The sequence below is a fragment of the Narcine bancroftii genome, chromosome 5 (assembly GCF_036971445.1).
Source record: "Narcine bancroftii isolate sNarBan1 chromosome 5, sNarBan1.hap1, whole genome shotgun sequence".
NCBI lineage: Eukaryota > Metazoa > Chordata > Chondrichthyes > Torpediniformes > Narcinidae > Narcine > Narcine bancroftii.
The window spans coordinates 13606234-13628126 of NC_091473.1; the positions used below are offsets into that span (position 1 = coordinate 13606234).

The window sequence follows — 21893 nt, forward strand, 5'->3', positions numbered from 1 at the left end:
TACATTATAAAATCTCAGCTCTGGCAAAGATTATAACAAAACAATTCCAGATGTGCAACATGTTCAAGGTCCAAAATTAATATTAAAATATTCCTTTAATGAGATTCTGGATATACATGCTTGATACAAACTTAAAACACTACTTTCCAATTTGCCTTCATAAAAGTCATTTAAAAGTACTATAACATCTGGAGATCAAAAACATATTGAAATGAATTTACAAGGATCTCGGTGGAAAGCAAGGATGAATACAACACATCTAATTGAAAGGTGCAGTAGTGTTGCATGATCATTTGATCCACTACTTCCATCTTCTATGTTTTAACAGTTCACACATGTAAATAATGATTACAGGCCTTTAACAATCACTAAATTATAGAACCAATAGAGAATATAGACAACACTTTCCAAGATTTAGTATTTCTTCAAAGAAACGTAAGTGACAATATTCTGAATTACTATCTCATTAATTTAATAAATCAAACTTTGTAATTGTAGCTGTAAGTAGCTTTAATTCATTGGTAAAACAAAAAATAAATATTTTGCATAATTTCACATTAAGATTTTTATAACGATGCATAACAAAGCATACTGTATAATGATAATAAAATTCAACTTTAAACAGATATAAAATAAACAAATAAGATGATAAAGATGATTAAGAGGAATTCAAAAATTATCTCGAGCTTACATCTCTGTCATGATTCTTCAAAAAATAAGATACAAACTCTCATTCTGCCCACATATTTATGACATATGATGTCATAGTAACTATGGTAACACTACAAACAACAATTTTGCTTAAAGGAATAGACACAAAATTAACAAAAAGCAAAAACACAAGGTTTTAACCTTTACAGAGAGTAGTAGATGGAGGGTGAGAATGCTGTGCCACAATGTCACTGGAAACACTTTTTTTATTAGTTCATCAATTAAGGTATATTATAAAACTAGGACTTCTAATTAATACAACCTTCTGCCTCAAGATAAACATCCAGACTGAACTTTTAGACTAAAGGTTCAAAAGATGGTAGTGCAATACACAGAAAATAGAAGTACTGGAGAAACTCTTTTATGTATGGCATCAACTCTATTTTCTCTGTCCGTTGCCTTGGGATGGCAGCTAACATATTAAAGGACACATCCCAATTTGGTCACACTCTCTTCTCTTCTCTATTTGAGCAGATGTTAAATGAGTTTGAAAACATCCACCTCCAGATTCAAGAACTGTTGTTATCAAACTTTTGAATTGACCTACCATTAGCATAAGATATGCCTTGCATTGTTTAATTCTACTTGTTCTCTTTACAGTATCCCCTGTACTTTTGTTTTTTTGTCCCACTATACTCTGCAACTTTTGTTTTATTGTAATATTATGTTTTAACTTTTGCATTTCCTGCTACTATTGTATAGGTTTTTCATTGCATTTTGGTACATGTGACAATACAATCATCAACATTTTTTTGAATATTTTATTTTGATTTCCACACAAATCCAAATCAACAATATAATCTTTCGCAACAATTATATATTACATTCAGAGCTCATTCTCCACCCCCTCGCCCACCCCTCTCTTTTCCCTCCCATACCCTAATACCTCAAGGAAAAGATTATATAAATTAAACATTTTAAAAAAAAACCAAAAATCAATAGTTACAGACCCTTAAAGGAACCAAATATACCTACTATTAGTACGGATTTTTACCTTTCTTCTATTTAGAAGAGGTGTAATTATATCTGTATGCCTATATGTGGCAGATATGGCTGCCATATCCTAATGAATGTGTCATATTTCCTCCTTATATTATACACTATTTTCTCCAGGGGCATACAACTCTGCATCTCTGTATACCATTGTAATAATGTTTAGTCGGGAGTCGAAAGTGACCTCTATACACTTTCTGGCTTAACAAACTGAATTTGATACAAGAAGAGAACAAGTAGAATATGTTTAAAACATATGTCCATAATGTTTCCCAGAAGTTACAATTCCAGATTTTGTGGAAAATTCACCTTTATAATTTTTTTCAGAATTTCCCGAGGTCTTACCAGAAGGGTCTCTCTCACCTTTGTACACAGCCAGGATGAATAGATAAAGGTTCCAATTCCACACTACATCTAAAGTACATTTCTGAAATTTTTGGTTTGGATTTATGTAATTTTTGTGGTGTGAGGTACAGAAATTATATTGCACCAACCTGTAACTGCCATTAATGACTGCTGTTATGCTGTCCTGACACAGATCTGAGCAGCACCACTCATGGACTGTTGTGTCCAAGTCTGACTCTCATCTTTTCCTCGCCTTATGTAAGCCCAATTTTGGGCCCTCACTTTGGAATAGGAGATACACTATTGAAATAAACTTACGAGACTTCCCCTTTTGAATTAGAATTTCCATGTCACTACACATGGGTAGGGCCATAGATGGTCCCAAATGATCCCTTAAGAAAGATCTTAACTGAAGATAGCAGTGTCATGATAATGAATATGTATGAGATGTACCGGAAGTCACGTGGTAGGAGAGAGAGATAAGACCACAAGCAGGAGAACAAAGGAAACTGGAAAATAAAGACACTGAGAAGTTTACCTAATAAAACTTGTGTTTGATGTTTTATTAACTTCACATTTCGGGCCACAAATGTGACATTGGCGATGAGGTTGAAAGAAGCTTGAAGAAAATTAAAGACTAAAGAAGATTACAGAGCATTACAGACAACTTCAAGGTGATAAGAATTTTCTCTTTGACTCAGTACTTTTGGGGCTGGAATATTTCCTCATGGCTGGGGCAGACGGTGACTTCCTAACACATAGTGGAATTGCTCATTTTGACCCGACTGGTGATGCAGGCACTGTAAGTGTGAAGTGGAAGGCATGGCTGGAAGAATTTGAATCCTACGCCGACAGTCGTGGCCTATTTCTAGATACCGGTACAGTTGAACAAAAAGCGCAGAGGAGGGCGTTACTTCTTTTCATTGCTGGACCCGCAGTTCGGGAAACATTTAAGACACTTTTGAATACTGGAAGAAAGGTTGAGTACCGGAAAGCGGTAGATGCATTAAATGCACACGATGTAGTGACACCGAATACTACATTTCAACGCCATTTGTTTCAGAGAACGAGACAAGAAGATGGCCAGACAATTGCTCAGTACGTGACGAGACTACGCCAGCTAGCTGTTGGATGCAATTACATGCCAGCTGATTTGGACAACCAATTATTGGATCAAGTTGTACAGCACTGCAGATCAGATAAACTCAGAAGACGTCTACTGGAAAGAGGGAGTGAGTTGGAACTCACTGATGCTTTAGCCATTGCTGCTGCATTAGAGGCTGTTGAAGGGCAATTTCATACCATGACCCTGAAAGACAACTCAAGCCAGCAAATTAAGAGGCTCTCACATTGCCATAACCAGCCAAGATATTCGTCGACACAGGACTTGGAGTGCTATCGATGTGGAAACTGAGGTCACTTTGGAAAAGACCCATATTGCCCGGCCAAAGGCAAAGTTTGCAGAAAGTGTGGAGGTAAGGACCACTTTGCAAAAAAGTGCAAAAGCAAGTCCAATGCAGACCAGAAGAGGAAGAGTACAACTTCCAAAGGCAAAGACTGGGGGAAAGGAAAGTATCCTGGAAAGAAAGATACCATTCGCCAGATAGACGGTGACGATGATGATGCCTAGGAGGGACAGAGGTGTTACCAATTTACGTTGAATGAAGTACATCATGAGAAGGTCCCAGTGATCATTGGTGGAGTGACAGTGCAGGTCATTGTAGACTCAGGCAGTGACAGTAATGTGATTGATCGACATTTATGGGAGAAGTTGAAAAGGAAAAAGATCATCTGTACCTCAAAGAAGTGTTCCAAGAAACTATATTCATACACAGCAACCAAGCCATTGCAGTCCATTGGTGTTTTACTGCAACTGTTGAAGCTGGAGATAAGTACACCGAAGCAGAGTTTATGGTCATAGAAGAGAGGGGAGAACTATTGCTGAGTAGAAGCACAGCACAAGACCTGGCAATACTTCATATTGGAGCTTGTGTCAATTCAATTCAGTCATACGAGGATATGAAGCAAGAATTCTCCGCAGTCTTCCAAGGAGTAGGAAAGCTGAAAGGTCGACAATTGAAGCTAGCGGTAGATGAAACGGTCAAATCCAAGGCACAACCAATGCGCCGAACTCCGTTTGGACTTCATGGGAAAGTCGAAGCCAAAATTAAAGAATTGATCGAACAAGACATTATTGAACCGGTGGAACATTCGACACAATGGGTCAGTCCCGTAGTGATTGTGCCCAAACCAAAGGGTGACATAAGACTATGTGTTGACATGAGAATGGCCAATGAAGCTATAATTAGAGAACGACACCCTATACCAACAGTGGAGGAAATACTTCAAGAACTAACTACCAGCAAGGTATTCTCAAAAATTGATCTGAAATGGGGCTATCATCAATTAGAGCTGGATCCAGGTTCCCGAGATTTAACAACATTTGTGACTCACTGTGGATTGTATCGTTATAAGAGACTATCATTTGGAATTAATGCGGCTTCGGAGATCTACCAGTATGAAATCCATCGAGTGATTCAAGGTATTCCTGGAGTTGCCAACATTTCTGACGACATCATAGTCCATGCACCAACGAAGGAAGAGCATGACAAACGGTTGAGGCGTGTACTATCTAGACTACAGGAGGCAGGCCTTACCGTGAATGGAAACAAGTGCCAGTTCGGTGTGTCAGAAATGGACTTAATGGGACACAGACTTACACGGGAAGGACTAAACCCTGCAGAGGCCAAGGCGAAAGCTATTGCAGAGGCACGTGCACCTCAGAACGCAACAGAGGTGAGGAGTTTCCTGGGATTGGTCAATTTTTGTGCAAAGTTCATTCCTAATTTCGCTACAGTGGCAGAACCACTAAGGAAACTAACCAGGAAAGGTGTACCATTTCATTTTGGATCTGAGCAGAAGAAAGCGTTCACAGCACTGAAGCAAAGCCTGACAGAAGCAAAAAATCTTGTATATTACGATCCGGCGGCATCAACCAAAGTCATAGCGGATGCCAGCCCGGTTGGTTTAGGAGCTGTGTTGGTCCAGATGCATGATGGAGGACCAAGAATCATTGCCTATGCCAGCAGATCGTTATCAGATGTGGAAAGAAGACACTCTCAGACAGAGAAAGAAGCACTCAGACTTGTATGGGCCTGTGAGAGGTTCCATGCATATTTATACGGCATTGAATTTGAACTCATCATAGATCATAAGCCATTAGAGGTGATCTATGCACCTAGATTCAAACCATGTGCCAGAATAGAGAGATGGGTACTCAGACTACAACCCTACAAATATAAAGTAATCCACATTGCAGGGAAAACAAACATTGCAGATCCGTTGTCCAGATTGGTGAAGGATGGTGGTCCACAATCCAAGTCAGAATTGGGAACAGAAACAGAGAGCTTTGTACGCTTCGTAGCTATTCAGGCGACACCGAAAGCTGTGACTACGAAGGAGGTCGAGAGAGAATCCGAACGTGATCCAGAACTCATGGAAGTAAGAGAATGCATACAGAGTGGACAATGGGACAAGTGTACTCACAAGGCTTACATTCCCATTAGAGACGAACTTTGTTGCATCGGACAGTGTGTATTAAGAGGTTGCAGATTGGTGATACCGCAAAGATTGAGACCGGAGATCGTATCCTTAGCGCATGAAGGACACCTAGGCATTGTTGGTACCAAGCAAAACCTCAGGACCAAGGTATGGTGGCCAGGTTGTGGTAAAGACGCAGAGAAATTTGTTAAAACTTGTCACTGATGTCAAATCACAAGTAGGAGTAATCCGCCAGAACCGATCCGGAGTATGCAACTCCCGACAGGACCATGGATCGACGTAGCTGTTGATTTTCTTGGACCTTTACCGACGGGTGAATCAATTATGGTAGTGATAGATTACTACAGCAGATACTATGAGTATGTGGTGTTGAAGTCCACAACCACTGAAAAAACAATACAAGCATTAGCAGAGATATTCGCAAGATATGGATTACTTGTTACATTATACTCTGACAATGGTCCACAATTCATTTCAGAGACATTTGCGGAATACATGAGGACCACAGGTATCCACCATCATAAAGTAACTCCGAAATGGCCGCAAGCCAACGGAGAAGTAGAGAGACAAAATCAGTCCATTGAAAAACGATTGAGGATTGCACACGCAGAAGGACAAAATTGGCGAGAAGCATTGCTGTCTTATGTGGCTGTCTATCGAGCAACGCCTCATGCAACCACTGGAAAAAGTCCTGCAGAAGCATTTTTTGGGAGAAAAATCCGTACAAAAATGCCAGAAATAAAGTAAATCCGAGACGACCAGGAGATGAGGGACCACGATGCTGAAAAGAAAGGTGCAGCAAAGCTGTACACAGATTCGAAACGTGGAACCAAGTACTCAGACATCATGCCAGGAGATAATGTTCTAGTGAGGCATGAAACTGGTGGTAAGCTAGACACACCTTATTACCATCAACCCTATACTGTCGTATCCAGAAGTGGCAGTATGGTGACAGTCAAGTCTCCGACTGGAGTCCTGTATAAGAGAAATGTATCAAGTGTAAAAAGGTACCAGTCCAGAGATATATCAAGCGAAGAGGTTGAAAGGCCAATACGAGATGCTGAAACTGAGAGACCTGATGATGTTCCAGAGGCAGTTACCAGCACTCCTGATGAAGTGACTAGAGCGCCAGAATCACCCGAAGCCGTGGCGAGCAGTATTTCCGACGCTGAGAGTGAACAACCGAGAAGCGATGACAATATCGCAGGCAGGTCGAAACGAAACCGGAAAGCGCCCAAACGATACGAAGACTTTGTGCCATAGTTTTAATAAGAACTTTGGGACAGTATTTAATCTTATATCATAAAGTGCATGTATGAGTGCTGTAGGAAGTAAATTTTATGTAGTTGAGTTATAGTATTACCATTAGTTACGATGTTTGTAGGTTTCCGAGGGATATTGGTAAGTAAAGGTAAAGTTTATTTCTGATTAAAGGAGGGATGTCATGATAATGAATATGTATGAGATGTACCGGAAGTCACGTGGTAGGAGAGAGAGATAAGAGCACAAGCAGGAGAACAAAGGAAACTGGAAAATAAAGACACTGAGAAGTTTACCTAATAAAACTTGTGTTTGATGTTTTATTAACTTCACATTTCGGGCCACAAATGTGACAAGCAGAAGAAGGTTTTATTCAACAAATCATACTTATTCCTCAGCTGTTCAAATTACATGAGCTGCCCCTGTCCATAACATTCTTTGATATACCTGATCCCCTTCCGGCACCAGGTGTCCAGGATCTTATTATTCTGAGTCATAGGCATTAATTTGTTCTAGGACAATGGTGTTTTAGGAGATAACCCTAGCTTTAGCCTGATGTATTGATTTATTTTTTTCCATTTCTGAATTATGGGGTTATCTGGTTTGCATGATATCAATTTAGTGTCCCACTTATATATTTACTTCCCTGCTACCTTTTCTCCAACTATGTGCAGTCCAATTTGTGCCCAGGAGGTGGTACAACCTCCCTTATAGAGAGGGAAGCAATAAACCTTGACTGGGTTACCCAATAGTATTTTTTGAAGTCTGGTAATTTCAGACCTTCCAGTTTGTGACCCCCAAGTCATTTTTTCCATGGAGACTCTAAGCATCTTACCGTTCCTCAATAACTTCCTGACGTATCCATTGAGTGCTTTAAAGAAGCTCTGGGCAATGGGATGGGTAAGGACTGAAAAAAAGTCTTGGCATCACTTTCATTTTGAAACAATTAACCCTATCCACCAAAGTTATAGGCAGGGTTTTCCATCTATCCAAATCCTCCTCAATCTTTCTGAGCAAAGGGAAATAATTGAGTTTATATAAATTACTCAAATCCTTATCTACCTTTATTCCCGAATATTTAATGCCCTCTTTTGGCCATTTAAACTTGCTCCCTTGTTGATACTGTCTGTAATCCCCCTTTGTTAAGGGCAAGGTTTGACTTTTATCAAATTTATCTTGTACCCAGAGATCTTGCCATAATCGTCCAGTGTGGTCCTCAGCTTGGCCAACGATCTCTCTGGGTTGGTCAAATATACTAGCACATCATCCACAAATAATTTGATTTTGTGCTCCTTCTGGCCCACCTTGAACCCCTTTATTTATGGATTCTGTCAAATGGCTTCTGCCATTGGTTCAATAGCTAATATAAATAATGCTGGGGATAGTGGGCAACACCCCCTACTGGATCTACCCAGCGGGAACACTGGAGACACCTGCCCATTTGTAATAATTTTAGCTTGGGGTTTATGGTAAAGCGTTTTTACCCAATTAATATATAGTTGTCCCAATCCAAATTTCTCCAGTAGTTTGAACAGCAAGCCCCACTCCAGTCTATCAAAAGCCTTCTCTGGGTCCAAAGCCATGGCCATGCCAGGATCCACCCTTGAATGTGCTATATTGAGTAAACTGCATATGTTTTCTGCTGATTGTCTCGTTTGTACAAATCCAGCTTGATCTATTGGCCAATACTTTTGGTATAATTTTATAATCTGCATTCAACAATGAAATAGGTATATAGGAAGAGGGATTCAACAGATTACTATCATTTTTCAGGATCATTGCAATAATTGGTGTTGAGAAAGACTTGGGAGGGTATGCATCTCCACCTGATCCACCACCTTCATAAGAAGGGGCATTAAGAGATTTTTGGACTCTTTATAAAATTCAGCAGGGAACCCATCCTCTCCTGGAGATTTGTTGATCTGAATGAGCCCAGGGCTTTTTCAATCTCCTCTCTAGGGAAGGGAGCATTCAGCCCCTCTTGTTCATCCTGATCCAAATTTGGTAATTTCAATGTAAGCAAGAAGTCATCTATTTAAACAATATCCCGCACTGATTCTGATGTATATAGTTCCCTATAAAACTTTCTAAATGTTTCATTTATCTCCTTTGGTTTATATGAAATCTTGCCTCCTCCTGTTTGAATCGCATTAATTGTTCAAGACCTCTTCCACCCTCACTTGCCATGACAAGACTTAATGGACCATTTCTCCCAGCTTATAATATTGTCTAGATATTAAACTCATTTTTTCTATCTTATACATTTGCATGTTATTGTATTTGAGCTTTTTGTTCATCAAATTCCTGTATTTTTCCTCAGAACCCGATCTTTGATCATCTTTTTCCAATCTTTTTATTTCCTGTTCCAAGTTGTTTATCTCTTTCATATACCCATTTTTAATACCTGTGATACATCCAATTATCTTGCCCATTTAATAAGCCTTTAATAAGAAACTATTGGTAGTAGAGGGTCAGTTCGTCTCAGAGAACAAATCTATCTGCGCTCTAATGATGCTACAAATTTCCAGTTTTCCAAACAGCAACAAGTTAAAGTGCCATGATTGCACAAATGGGTATGAATATTCTTCAAAATAAATCTTCTGGTTTCTTTATAATTGTTTCATGAAATGATAGACCCTTTGACAATTCACTTTTCAAGAATATATGTCAAAAGTCATACTTGCCATACAAGTATATATTTATTGCCTGAGTCATTTAGTAAGAAGTGTGTCTCTACATGCATTGCAATACTTACTGATGATGAAAATAAGGAAAGCAGAGTTAAACGGTAGTTTAAATACATGAGACATTCCTACTTAGTTGATGCCTTCAGGGTTGCATTTCAGAAGATGAGAAGATTTTTTGATGGGGTTTTATCCTTAACTTTTGATAGTGACTATTTGAGGGCTTGCAAGGAACGGAAATTTGAGCTTTGCTGTCAGAAGCTTTGCAGATGCAGTTTTGACTTCAGTGGTACCAAATAAAATACAATTATCCAGTAGATCTTAAAGAGAAATCTTACTGAAAATTGACATAACTGTGACAGAGTATATAGATATGTTTTTGAGAGATAAATTGGGAAATGTTTGTTAGAGTAGGTCACATACAAACACTTTAAAACAGATCTTATTTGAAATACTGGTGCTCTAATGCTAGACATATTGGCCCCACAGCCTTTGCAAGAGCTTTTGAAAGTGCCCAAGAGACTTCACTAATGGATTGTTGTTTACAAAAAGGCAAAAGATGAAAGATCTTGTCGGAGCCGCAGGTTGTCTGGAGATGTTCTCAGAGGGTCATGTGGTTTTGCAAGCAGAGAGTCAAACATGCTTTCTCTCAGAAAGAGAGAGAGAGAGAGAGAGCGAAAAAAAATTGGAACACCCAAGAGGAATCCCACAAAGTCATACGAAGAAAATGCAAATTCTGGTCAATGGCACTGCAAGGCAGCCCCACCAATTTTAGTACTGTGCCACCGCAAGATATGCTACAGATATCATACATTTAGTTAATGCTTCAGCATGTGTTATTTTTAGTTCTTGTGTCACATCTTTTTCACTACATGTTTACCTAATGAGGTTAGTACAAAACACAAACAGCGAATCCTTTCATATCCTTGTCTTTAAAGTTCATCAGTTTTTGAGAGCTGGGTCTCAATGGAAATAAGAATTAAAAAAAAAATTGGCCTAATAACAAAAATTACTGCCTAAATCAAGTTTAATCCTGTGAGGGTGTTGGAAATGGAGACCCAAGTCTTTTTGAATACTACAAAATGCAAAGAAGCTTTGGAAAAAGGTAAACAATGACATGTCTCTCATATAATTTAACATGCAAAAAGAAGTGCCTCTCTCATATTTGAAAGGATAGTAGAACATGTTTTCCAAGGTCTTTCAAACTCCCTTGTATTTACACAAGTCTCCATTATAAACATAATTCATGGGGGTCATGGGAAGAACCTTGAGCATGGAGGAAACACAAGGTAGTAGGAAGAACATGTGAACTTCTAAGGCAACCTCTAATGCCAGAACTGAAACTGGGTCTCTAGTGCTGTGAGGTGGAAACTCTACTAGCTATAACATTATGCTGCAGATGAGTTTCCAAATCTACTTTTTAAAAGGCCTAACACTCATTTTTTCACAATGCTTCCTGATCTTGATCTCAGCAAATAGTGGAAATAATTTTTCTGTAATTACTCAGAGTACAATTTTTTGAAAATGACAGTAGAACTATAGAAACAGATCCTTCAGCCTTTCTAGTCTGAGCTGATCGATTACTCTGCCTAATCCCACTGACCTGTGCCCAGACCATAGCCCTGTACCTGTCCAAATTTCCTGAAATGTCAAAAGTGAGCCTGCATTTACTAATTAAGCTCGTGCCATAATCCTACCTCTCTCTCCATGAAGAAGCTCCTCCTAATGTTCCTGTTAAGCTTTTTCTCCTTTCACCATTAACTCATGTCCTTTAATTTTTTTTTAAAATCACATATAGGATATTGAAAATTTTGCTGAATGGTGCACCAACAATAACTTTGCATTCAATGTCACCAAAAACAAGGTGACTGTTGACTTCAGGAAAGGAAAGCCATAGGTATATAATCCTGTGATCATTGGGAGATTAAAGGTGGAGAGGGTGAGCAAATTTAAATTCCATATCGGAAGATCTTTTCTGAACTAATGGGATCATGAAGAAAGCATGTCAGTGCCTCTACTTCAAGAGTTTGCAGAGATTTGGTATGACACCATAAACCCTTGCAAATTTCTACAGATGTGTAATGGAAAGTGCGCTGACTGGCTGCATCATGGTCTGGTAAGGGCACACCAATACCCTCGTGCATAAAGTCCTCAAAAGGTAGTGAACACAGTTCAGGACATCACAAGCAAAACGGTCCCCTCTATCAAGAACATCTACAGGGAATGCTGCCATTGGAGAGCAGCATTAATCGTCAAGGATCCACACCACCCAGCACATGCCCTGTTCTCACTGGTGACATCAGGAAAGGTGCCAGATTACTCGCACCACCAGGTTCAGGAATAGCTGCTACCCGTCCACCATCAAATTCCTCAACAGCAAACTCAATCAGGGACTCATTTAAGGACTCTTACTTGCACACTTTATTGTTTTTTTTTATTCTCCCAGTTTTGCAGTTTGTTTACATTCATTTTCTGTTTATAGTTCCTTATTTGTTCACATGTATAATGCTGCTTACAGTTTATTTTTGCACTACCAATAAGTGGTATTCTGCCTCGCTCACAGACAAAAGAATCTCAGGGTTGTATGTAATGTCATGCACGTACTCTGAAAATAAATCTGAAATCTGAATCTCAGTGGAAAAAGCCTTATTAAATCTTTAATAATCCAGCACAATTGAGACTTCAGTAGAGTGGGATAAGCAGATTTTTCAGACTAATAGATGTCACTCCCTTTATTAACTAAGCACACTTTATTTTGCATGTAACGATGTTGTATAATAAACTTTCCAGTTGGCACAGTGAGTCTGAAAGGAGCAGGAAACATAATGACTATTCTGGTACATGTATCATGCTTTCTGTTCCATGCTTGTATATCCTTCCTAATAAGTCATCCTGAACTGCATTCAGGGCTCTAGATATGGTCTTCCTGAGCTTTATACAAATATGGGATAATTTCTTCCCTTTTGTATTCAAGTTTAAATATAACCTCTTGTATTCAAGTTGAATTCCTTTTAGATTTTTGATTTTCTTCTGTTTTGGTCTATTATAAAAAAACAACTGTATCTCAAATATTTTTGGAACTCTATTGCTTCAATTTCCACCACTTAAAAGTACTGTCTTCTATGCTTGTTAGGTGTGAAATATCTAAACTTACACTTGCTCACAATGAACTCTATTTGTCACAATAATATCATATGTTTAATCAGTTAATAGGCTGAATCATACTGAACTTAGCCTGGTGCTTTGAATTGGTGCCCATCTGTCCACACTTACTTAGGATAAAATACAAAGGACTGGTAGAGTGAATTTTCTGTAACTTGGGATTGAATGATGAAGAGAAGCAAGACCATCACCCTCAGGCAGGTTCAAAATGTTTTAGTCCTGAGGTACCATCCCAAGAATGCCTCAGATATGCAGAGACACTTAAAATGTAATTATGCAAGGTTCAATTAATCTGGATCTTCAACAATCCAAGACTTACCTGCTGATTTAATTACTGTAATTTAATATGCTTATTGAGGACAGTAGATGGACAATTTGCTTGATTATTTTGAGGATCAAAGAGTATCAATCATTTATTTGGCAGAAGTTTTAAAAGGTCAAAATTCAACAACAAAAAAAAAATAAACTAAATTTTAAGGGGCATAACCAGTGTAATTAATTAAAACTGCTAAGCCAGTTTAGATGAAGGAGCTACTGACTTCTTGTCAGGAAAACATAGGAGCTGATCACAGATCAGAAGGGGAAAGGATTGAACCCACACCTTCATCCATGTCAATGGCACTGAAATAGAGACAGATGATAGCTTCATTTTCCTGGGAGTAAACATTTCCAATGACCTGACTTGGACCAACCATATTGATGTACTAGTCAAGAAAACACATCAATACCTCTACTTTCTGGGAGGAGTCACGTGATGGAGTAGTGGCCGGACGGTGAACTCCAGCCCTCTCCAGAAAAGTCGGGAAAAACAAGAGAAAACAAAGGCACAGAAATAAAAGTTACAGAAAAGTGAGTATAAAGGTGGAAAGAAGATGGCAACAAAAAAAGAAAAGTCGAAAGCAACGGTAAGAAGAGAGGAAGAGAAGACAAAGGAGGAAAAAGGTGAAGGCCTTACCTGTCCGAAGAGGCCCGCTGCGGAGAGAGAAACCCGCTCCCTCAGGTCGGTAAATAATGGACTACAAAAATGGCTCGCAGAGCTGAGTAAAAGTGCGCAGCCGCGCATGCGCGATACTTCGCGCATGCGCGATGCGAATGAAAAAAAACACACCGACGGGAGGGGGGACCAGCTGGGGAGTCGATCTCCACAGCCGGCAACGACAGCTGCAGAACACCTGCAGCAAGAAGAGACCACAGAAGACAATAGAAACAAGAAAGAAGAGGAGGAAAGGGCAACAAAAAAACAACAGATGGCCAACCCAGAGGAAGAAGAAGAGGAAGAGTATGGTGAAATAGAAGAAGAAAAGAAAGGCAAGGTAAAGGATATACTTGCTCTTATTAAAGGATACATGGAGTCATTTAAAGAATGGCAAACACAGGAATTTAAGGATTTAAGAAAAAGAATAAACAACACAGAAGAGAAAATAAATAAAATGGAGATGACCTTAACAGAAATGGGAAAGAAAATGGACAAGATGGAAGAGCGGGCAGTAGCAGCAGAAATGGAGGTAGAAGACTTAAAAAAGAAATTGGAGAAATCTAATAAAAAAACTAAAGAGACACAAGAACTACTAGCTCAAAAAATAGATACAATGGAAAACCATAACAGAAGAAATAACATAAAGATAGTGGGCCTTAAGGAAGATGAAGAAGGCAAGAATATGAGGGAGTTTATAAAAGAGTGGATCCCTAAGACCCTAGGATGTCCAGAACTACAGCAAGAATTGGAAATAGAAAGGGCACATAGAGTATTGGCCTCTAAACCACAACCACAACAAAAACCAAGATCTATTGTAGTAAAATTCTTAAGATATACTACAAGAGAAAAGGTACTGGAGAAGACAATGGAAAAAGTAAGAGAGGGCAACAAACCACTGGAGTATAAAGGGCAAAAAATCTTCTTTTATCCAGATATAAGTTTTGAACTCCTAAAGAAGAGAAAAGAGTTCAATACAGCAAAGGCGATTTTATGGAAGAAAGGGTATAAATTTATACTAAAGCATCCAGCGGTATTGAAAATATTTATTCCAGGACAACAAAACAGACTATTCTCGGATCCAGAAGAAGCAGGAAAATTTGCAGAACAATTACAAAAATAGACTGAGGGAGGAAGACGGGTAATGAGAGTTAAAATGATCACGATTGATATGTATGTGGGTAAAGACAAAAATAGACTGAGGGATGAAGACGGGTAATGAGAGTAAAAATGATCACGATTGATATGTATGCGGGTAAAGAGGTATAAGAGTGAATAGAGACAATGTGCATACGTGAATGCATCTGTACTTAGAGGAAAATATAGATAGTATAGACAAGAATTAATAAGGGAAGGTAATGGAATAGAGAGAATAAGGAGGGAATTAAAAGAGTGACCTTTGTGACATATGAAAAGTGAAATCTTTTCTGGGGGAGGCGGGGTGGGGGGAAATAGCGGTCACTACAAAATCAGTTGATGCTTGCGAGTGGATTCGCAAATCCAAATGGAGAGGGGAGATGTGGTTGTCCGACAAGGGTTAAAGGACAACTCAGGAGGTGAAGGGGAGATTGGGGATAAATAAGATAGAAATAGGAGAATAAGGAAAATGTTGGATGTTGTAGGAATGTTGTCTTATAAAGAGTTGAAAATAAGAAAACAGAAATGGAAAAGGAGGAAAGGTAATGATGGAAAAACGGAAAGAGAAGATAAACAAAATATAAAAGGGCTACGCTGAACTATATGACTTTAAATATTAATGGAATACATAACCAAATTAAAAGGAAGAAACTACCAAATTTAAATGAATAAATGTATTCCATTAGAAAAAATAACATATTGGTTAAGAAATAATATTGAAATATTCGAACAAGTATAGGAGCCTTACATTAAATACAATAGCGAAAACCTACCGGGGACAAACATTACCTAAGTTGATGGAAGGAGAAGGAAAGAAAAGAATGGACTCAGTAGAATTTCTGGTGTAATTTTGTTGAATGACAACATTGTCTGACTGGCTTAATGCAACCTAGATTGTATACCTAAAATGGATGAGAGGGGTGGTGGGGGGGTGGTTTGGGAGGAAAGGGGGGGGGGGGGGAGAAAAACTCACTGTATATGTGTGAAAAAGAAATAGTGTATATCATGGCTAATGTGATTTATGGTGTGAAAAATAAAAAAATTTAAAAAAAAAGATTAGAAAACAAAAAAAAACAAAAAAAAAAATACCTCTACTTTCTCAGAAGACAAAGGAAGTTCTGAGAACCTTCCATGTCCCTCAACAACTTTCACAAGTACATCTTTGAAAGCATCCCAATTGGATGCACCACCATATGGTATTGGAGCTGCACTGCCAAAGCTACAGAAGATGGTGCATGCAGCTCAAAATAGCAGGTAAACCTCCCTCTCCTCTAATGACTCTCAACTACACCTCAAGCTACCTAGAAAAGACAGCCAACATATTGAAGGACCCATCATACCCAAGATAATCTTTCTTCTCCCTCCACCCTTTGGGAAGAAGATTTAAGTGTGAATTCACACACCATCAAGCTAAAAGACAGTTTCCCCCCAACAACCATTGGCCTCCTCTATACTTTTGGCACACATGACAATAAACAATTTAATTAAATCTGATGTATATGCATATTTTTACTACAAGTTTCCACAACCTCTGATGGCATTTGTTTTAAAAAAAAATTCTGTGGGTTGACTAAAGGGGCACTGATTGTCATATGATTGAAATTGAGCTAACAATGCCTTTATATTTGGCACATTTTCTACATGGATTGACAAGAGAGCTTGCAACAACCATGTGATAGGTGTTCGGATTTTGGTTAGCAAGGTCAACTTTAATGAACATTCTCCAAATGGCCATATGGAGGTGAGGGAAATTTGGTGTGGGTGCCTGGGGAAAGTGGGGTGGAGCACATTTGGTGTGGATATATGGGGAAAGGAAGGCAGAGGACATGGTGCACTTCAGTTTTTCTGGGGATTTGCTGAACCGTTTTGATTAACTCCTAAGATGTGAACAGCTCTGGGCCATTTAAAGGGAACACAAAGATGCCAGTGATAATAACATTCTGCATTGAGTAATTTAGTATGGAGATGGTTTATCAGTGATGCTGTGAACAATAGTGAGACACAGAAAAATAATGCTCCCAGAGGTAACAGGAAAAATATCAACCAATCGGAGACCCCTTAATTCACACACTTCTGTTGACTTGTGCCAGGATTTGAACCTTTGACAGCTTCTATTTGGAAACAAAGAAATGGCTGCTGTATATCATACTGTGTACCAGCATCTGCAGACTTTCATGTTTCACACCAGGCCAATGTCTATTTTGACCAGAAATACCTGGAAATTTTATGATTGCTAATTATTCCTGAAATGTTATATAGTGCAACTGAACATGTGCAAAATGCTGCTCTGGCACTTGCATAAACTGCAAAATTATTCATGCACCTCATTCCAATTTCTAGGCAATTATATTTATTGTTTTGGTGATGTCTTGGCAACCAGGTTCTTCACTTATTGCAGTATCCTTTTCAACTCATGAAACTTTAGGAATACCTTTGTCTAAATTGTCACTATTGCTAATTCAGAATAATGATTCTAGCTCCAATACATCAATTTTAGCTTCTCCTGCAATATCAAATATTGCTAACTCTATTCCAATTTGAACTACAATATCAGCTTAGATCTTGGATATTCCAAGACAGGGCCATATTTCTGCACTGATTAACACATCATCTTAAGTTATTACTATTATCACTTGAGAATTATTTAAGCAGTGCTTGAAGCTTTAGTAAATGACAATGGATTTTAATGGATACAGAGATCTGCAATTTCTTCAGTGACACAACAAAGTAAGATCAATTACACTGGAGGAAGAAAAATTAGGTCTGTGTTCCTTGCAAAAACATTTCCTTGAAATTATTTATTTCTTAATGGTTTGATTTCTAATGCTAGCACAATAAATATTTAAAATAAAGACCAAACATTTAGTACCACATTTTAAAGTTGATTTTTTCTAAAGAGTTAAAGAAAATTAATGAATGTTTCTGACTACAAAGATCCAACATGCAAATATAATTTGCTTTTAATTTTCAAACAAAATATTTATCAGTAGAGTATTATTAAAATACTCTACAACAGTTGATAATGAGATTATACTTTGACCTACTGTTATTGATGGGTGAATGACGGGTACAATTTTCCCTTATTTGTAGTCTGTCCAGTTTTCATACTATTTAATTAGTAATTGATACTACTGAAAACTTGAATGGATTCTATTAAGCTGCGTTTGGCAGATTTAACCATATAACAGGGTCACGTCTCCAGAATGAAGGACCATCGCCTTCCCAAGATCGTGTTATATGGCGAGCTCTCCACTGGCCACCGTGACAGAGGTGCACCAAAGAAAAGGTACAAGGACTGCCTAAAGAAATCTCTTGGTGCCTGCCACATTGACCACCGCCAGTGGGCTGATATCGCCTCAAACCGTGCATCTTGCCGCCTCACAGTTTGGCGGGCAGCAACCTCCTTTGAAGAAGACCGCAGAGCCTACCTCACTGACAAAAGGCAAAGGAGGAAAAACCCAACACCCAACCCCAACCCACCAATTTTCCCCTGCAACCGCTGCAATCGTGTCTGCCTGTCCCGCATCGGACTTGTCAGCCACAAACGAGCCTGCAGCTGACGTGGACTTTTTACCCCCTCCATAAATCTTCGTCCGCGAAGCCAAGCCAAAGACAGCACTTCTAGTCCATGCCGAAACTCTTCCATTCTCCTAGTCCCACTGATCTGCATTCTGCCCATAACCATCCATATCCATTCCATCCATATAGCTATCCAATGTTTTCTTAAAAGATAATATTATACGTGCCTCCACTACTTCCATTGGAAGCTCATTCCACATCGACACCACTCTCTGAGAAAACTCCCTCTTGTGTTATACCAAACCTTTTGCTCCCTAACTCCCTAATTTTTAAAACTCTATCAAATCCCCCCTCTGCCTTTTACACTCCAAGGAATAAAAACCTAACTTGTTTAACCTCTCTCTATAACTTAGGTGCTGAAACCCAGGTATCATTCTGGTGAATCTTCTCTGTATTCTCTCTATTTTGTTCACATCCTTCCTATAATTTAGTGTTCATAACTGAAAACAATATTCCAAATTTGGCCTCACCAATGCTTTGTACAATTTTAACATTACTTCCCATACTCTACACTCTGATTTATAAAGGCCAGAGTTCCAAAGGCCTTCTTCACTACCCTATCCACCTGAGATTCCACCTTCAGAGAACTGTGTACCATTATTCCTAGATCTCTCTGTTCAGTTGCATTCTTTAACACCCTACCATTCACCATGTATGCCCTATTTTGATTAGTCCTACCAAAATGTAGCATCTCACATTTGTCAGCATTAAACTCCATTTACCAACTTTCAGTCCACTCTTCTAATTTGCCTAAATCTCTCTGCAAACTTTGAAAACCTTCTTCATTATCTACAACACCCATCTTAGTATCATCTGCATACTTACTAATCCAATTTACCATTGTGAGAGATGAGGAAACTTGACATAAAATATGAAAGATGGGGAAACTAGTGCAGACATGTGGAGTGATGGATTAAACCAGTATGAACAGGCTAAGCATGGAAATTAGAATGCAGGAAGCAGAGTCAGCCTATGTAAGATAAGAATCTTCTAGTCTTTTCCACAGGATCAGTGAGCCCACCATATGAATAAGATAAGGAGAGGTAAGGAAGAATAATAATAGAATGTAGGAAGTTGAGATAGTCTGGATGAGATAAGGGTCTCCTAGCCCTAGACAGAAGTACCAAGTTCTACATATATAATTAGTAAGCCTTACACAGATTTGTCAAGTTATGTACATTAAATTAGTAAACCCTAGACAGGATTAGCGAACTCTGCATATGAAGAGACTGTCTGAGAGTCGGAAAGGTGTGAATGGGGACAAGGGCAAGGTTGTGAATAAGGACAATGAGGATAATGACATGAGAAGACACCGACAGGATACCCCCTGGTCCTCCAAGTGCACAGAAACAGCACGTAGGCAGGCAGGATTACCTAATGCCAAACCTCTCCAGGAGGCAGAAGAATGTAAGGGGGAGGGTATTCCTATACTGAAATGAACTGTATAAAAGTTGGGTGAGCCCCAGTGTATGTGTGTATTCCCATGGTAAGGGGAAGCACCCAACTTTGCATTGTTGTTTAATAAATGTTCTTTGTTCTCAATTTTTGTCTCGAGCAATTTCTGTGAAGGAACATCTATTTCTAACAAATGGTGGCTCGTCCTGGATCACACTCCCTCCACTGACAGAGTGCCCGACGACGGGGGTAGGTGCACCCCAGCTGATTCAGCTGGACTCATGGATGGAGGGTGACTGGTCAGTGGATGAAGCGAGTGATATCCGAGAAGAGGCATTGAGAACAAACAACGAGAGGACGTTGAGGAAGCGCGCTAGAGATTGCTACTGGAACTCAGTAAGAGGAATTCTACTTGCCTGTTAGTATGGGAAGTGTGGGTAGCAAGGAAGAGAATCCTAGTGAAGGATGTGAGAATCAGATAACCACGTACAGCCCGTTGGGATTGATGTTATCTGACTGGAGCACGGGAAAGACCCGTGGAAGGAACAAACTGACCATGGTCAGGTATTGTTGTATAGAATGGGTTAAAAGCCCGATTAAAGGGAGCTCCGTATACTGGCCAAAGTTCGGATCCAATGATGACTGGATATGTCAAGCCTTGAACATCTGGCTCTATCAAAACCAGAAAGATAATCTTGAGAGCAGGGAATATGCAGCCTGCTGGCTCAGGGAACCGTTCGATCAATTGGTTTTGAAAGAGAAAGAATGTAAGGACAAGAGAGATGAGGAACCTTTTGTCCCTGAATCACAAGGATGGGATGTGTTACATTCCCTTCCTCCACCTTATGTTCCTCCTATGCCGGCTCCCACCTTTCCTCCTCCTCCTATGCCCTACCCTTCTGCACCTTTCCCTCCTCCCCCACAGCTAGAGAAAAGAGAAGAGAGTAGGAGTGGTATGATGACCTGTTCACAAAGCACTCGATTGCCACCTCTATTGACCAGAGAGGGAGGCGACTTTAATTCAGAACAGTGTGAGACTCTTCAGGAAGGAAGGGCAGAAACCTCTGATTTATTTCCCAGAGAGCAGGAACCTAGACCTAGTAAGCCAGAAACTAAATGGATGAGACCTCTGCGGAAAGTTCCTGTGGGAGAGGGTCTCGGTTTCGTAAATGTACCCCTGACCAGTAATGAAGTGCGTAACTTAAGAAAGAGCTAATCTCCCTGATAGAAGATCCTCTAGGGTGTGCTGAACAATTAGATCAATTTTTGGGACCAAATACCTATACCTGGGATGAGTTAACATCTATCTTTAAGACCCTGTTCACTTTGGACGAGCGTGGAATGATTCGCCGGGCAGGGATTAGAGTCTTGGATAAGGAACACCAAGGGGGACCTGAGGCGATACCCGGAGAAGCTAAATTTCCCTTGACAAAACCAAATTGGGACAAGAATACTAGTGATGGTCGCACACTAATGGAAGAATATAGGGTTAACTTAAAAAGAGGAATCAAGGAATCTGTTCCAAAGGGACAGAATTTTAAGAAAGCCTTTGAGGTTCCCCAAGGTCCCGAGGAAACCCCTTCTGCCTTTCTGAATAGATTGCGCACAGCAATACAGCAATATGGGGGTCTGGACATAGAATCCCCAGCAGGGGAACAACTGGTACTAACAGGTTTCGTTACGAACTCAGCCCCAGACATTAGAAGGAAATTACAGAAGACTGAAAATTGGCATGAGCAAGGAATAGCCCAGCTTCTACAGATCGCACAAAAAGCATTTGTCCAGAGGTCTGAGGATAAGCAGAAAGGAAAGGCGAAAATTTTAATGCAGGCAGTCAAAGGAGTAGTGGAGGAACAACATGGAAAGGGTAGGTACTGTGTGCCAGCTCCTGGACGTTGTGAGAGGAGCCAGGGATCGGGAGGTCGGGACCCCAGTAGATGGAGGGGTAGAGGAGGATTCTGGGGACGATGACCATTCCCGGGGCCCTTTAGAAACCCTGGTAAAGATTGGGAAACAGGAGTACTTGTCTGCTATCATTGTAAGAAGGAAGGACACTTTAGGAAAGATTGCCCACTGCGAGCCAGGGAGACATG

At 39.6% G+C, this 21893-nt stretch overlaps 1 protein-coding gene across 21 annotated transcripts in view; it reads right to left on the bottom strand.

The window, feature by feature from the left end:
- Window positions 1-21893, bottom strand: part of dock3 (dedicator of cytokinesis 3) — a 939092-nt gene that overhangs the window by 556189 nt on the left and 361010 nt on the right. The gene's annotated exons all lie outside the window — the stretch shown is intronic.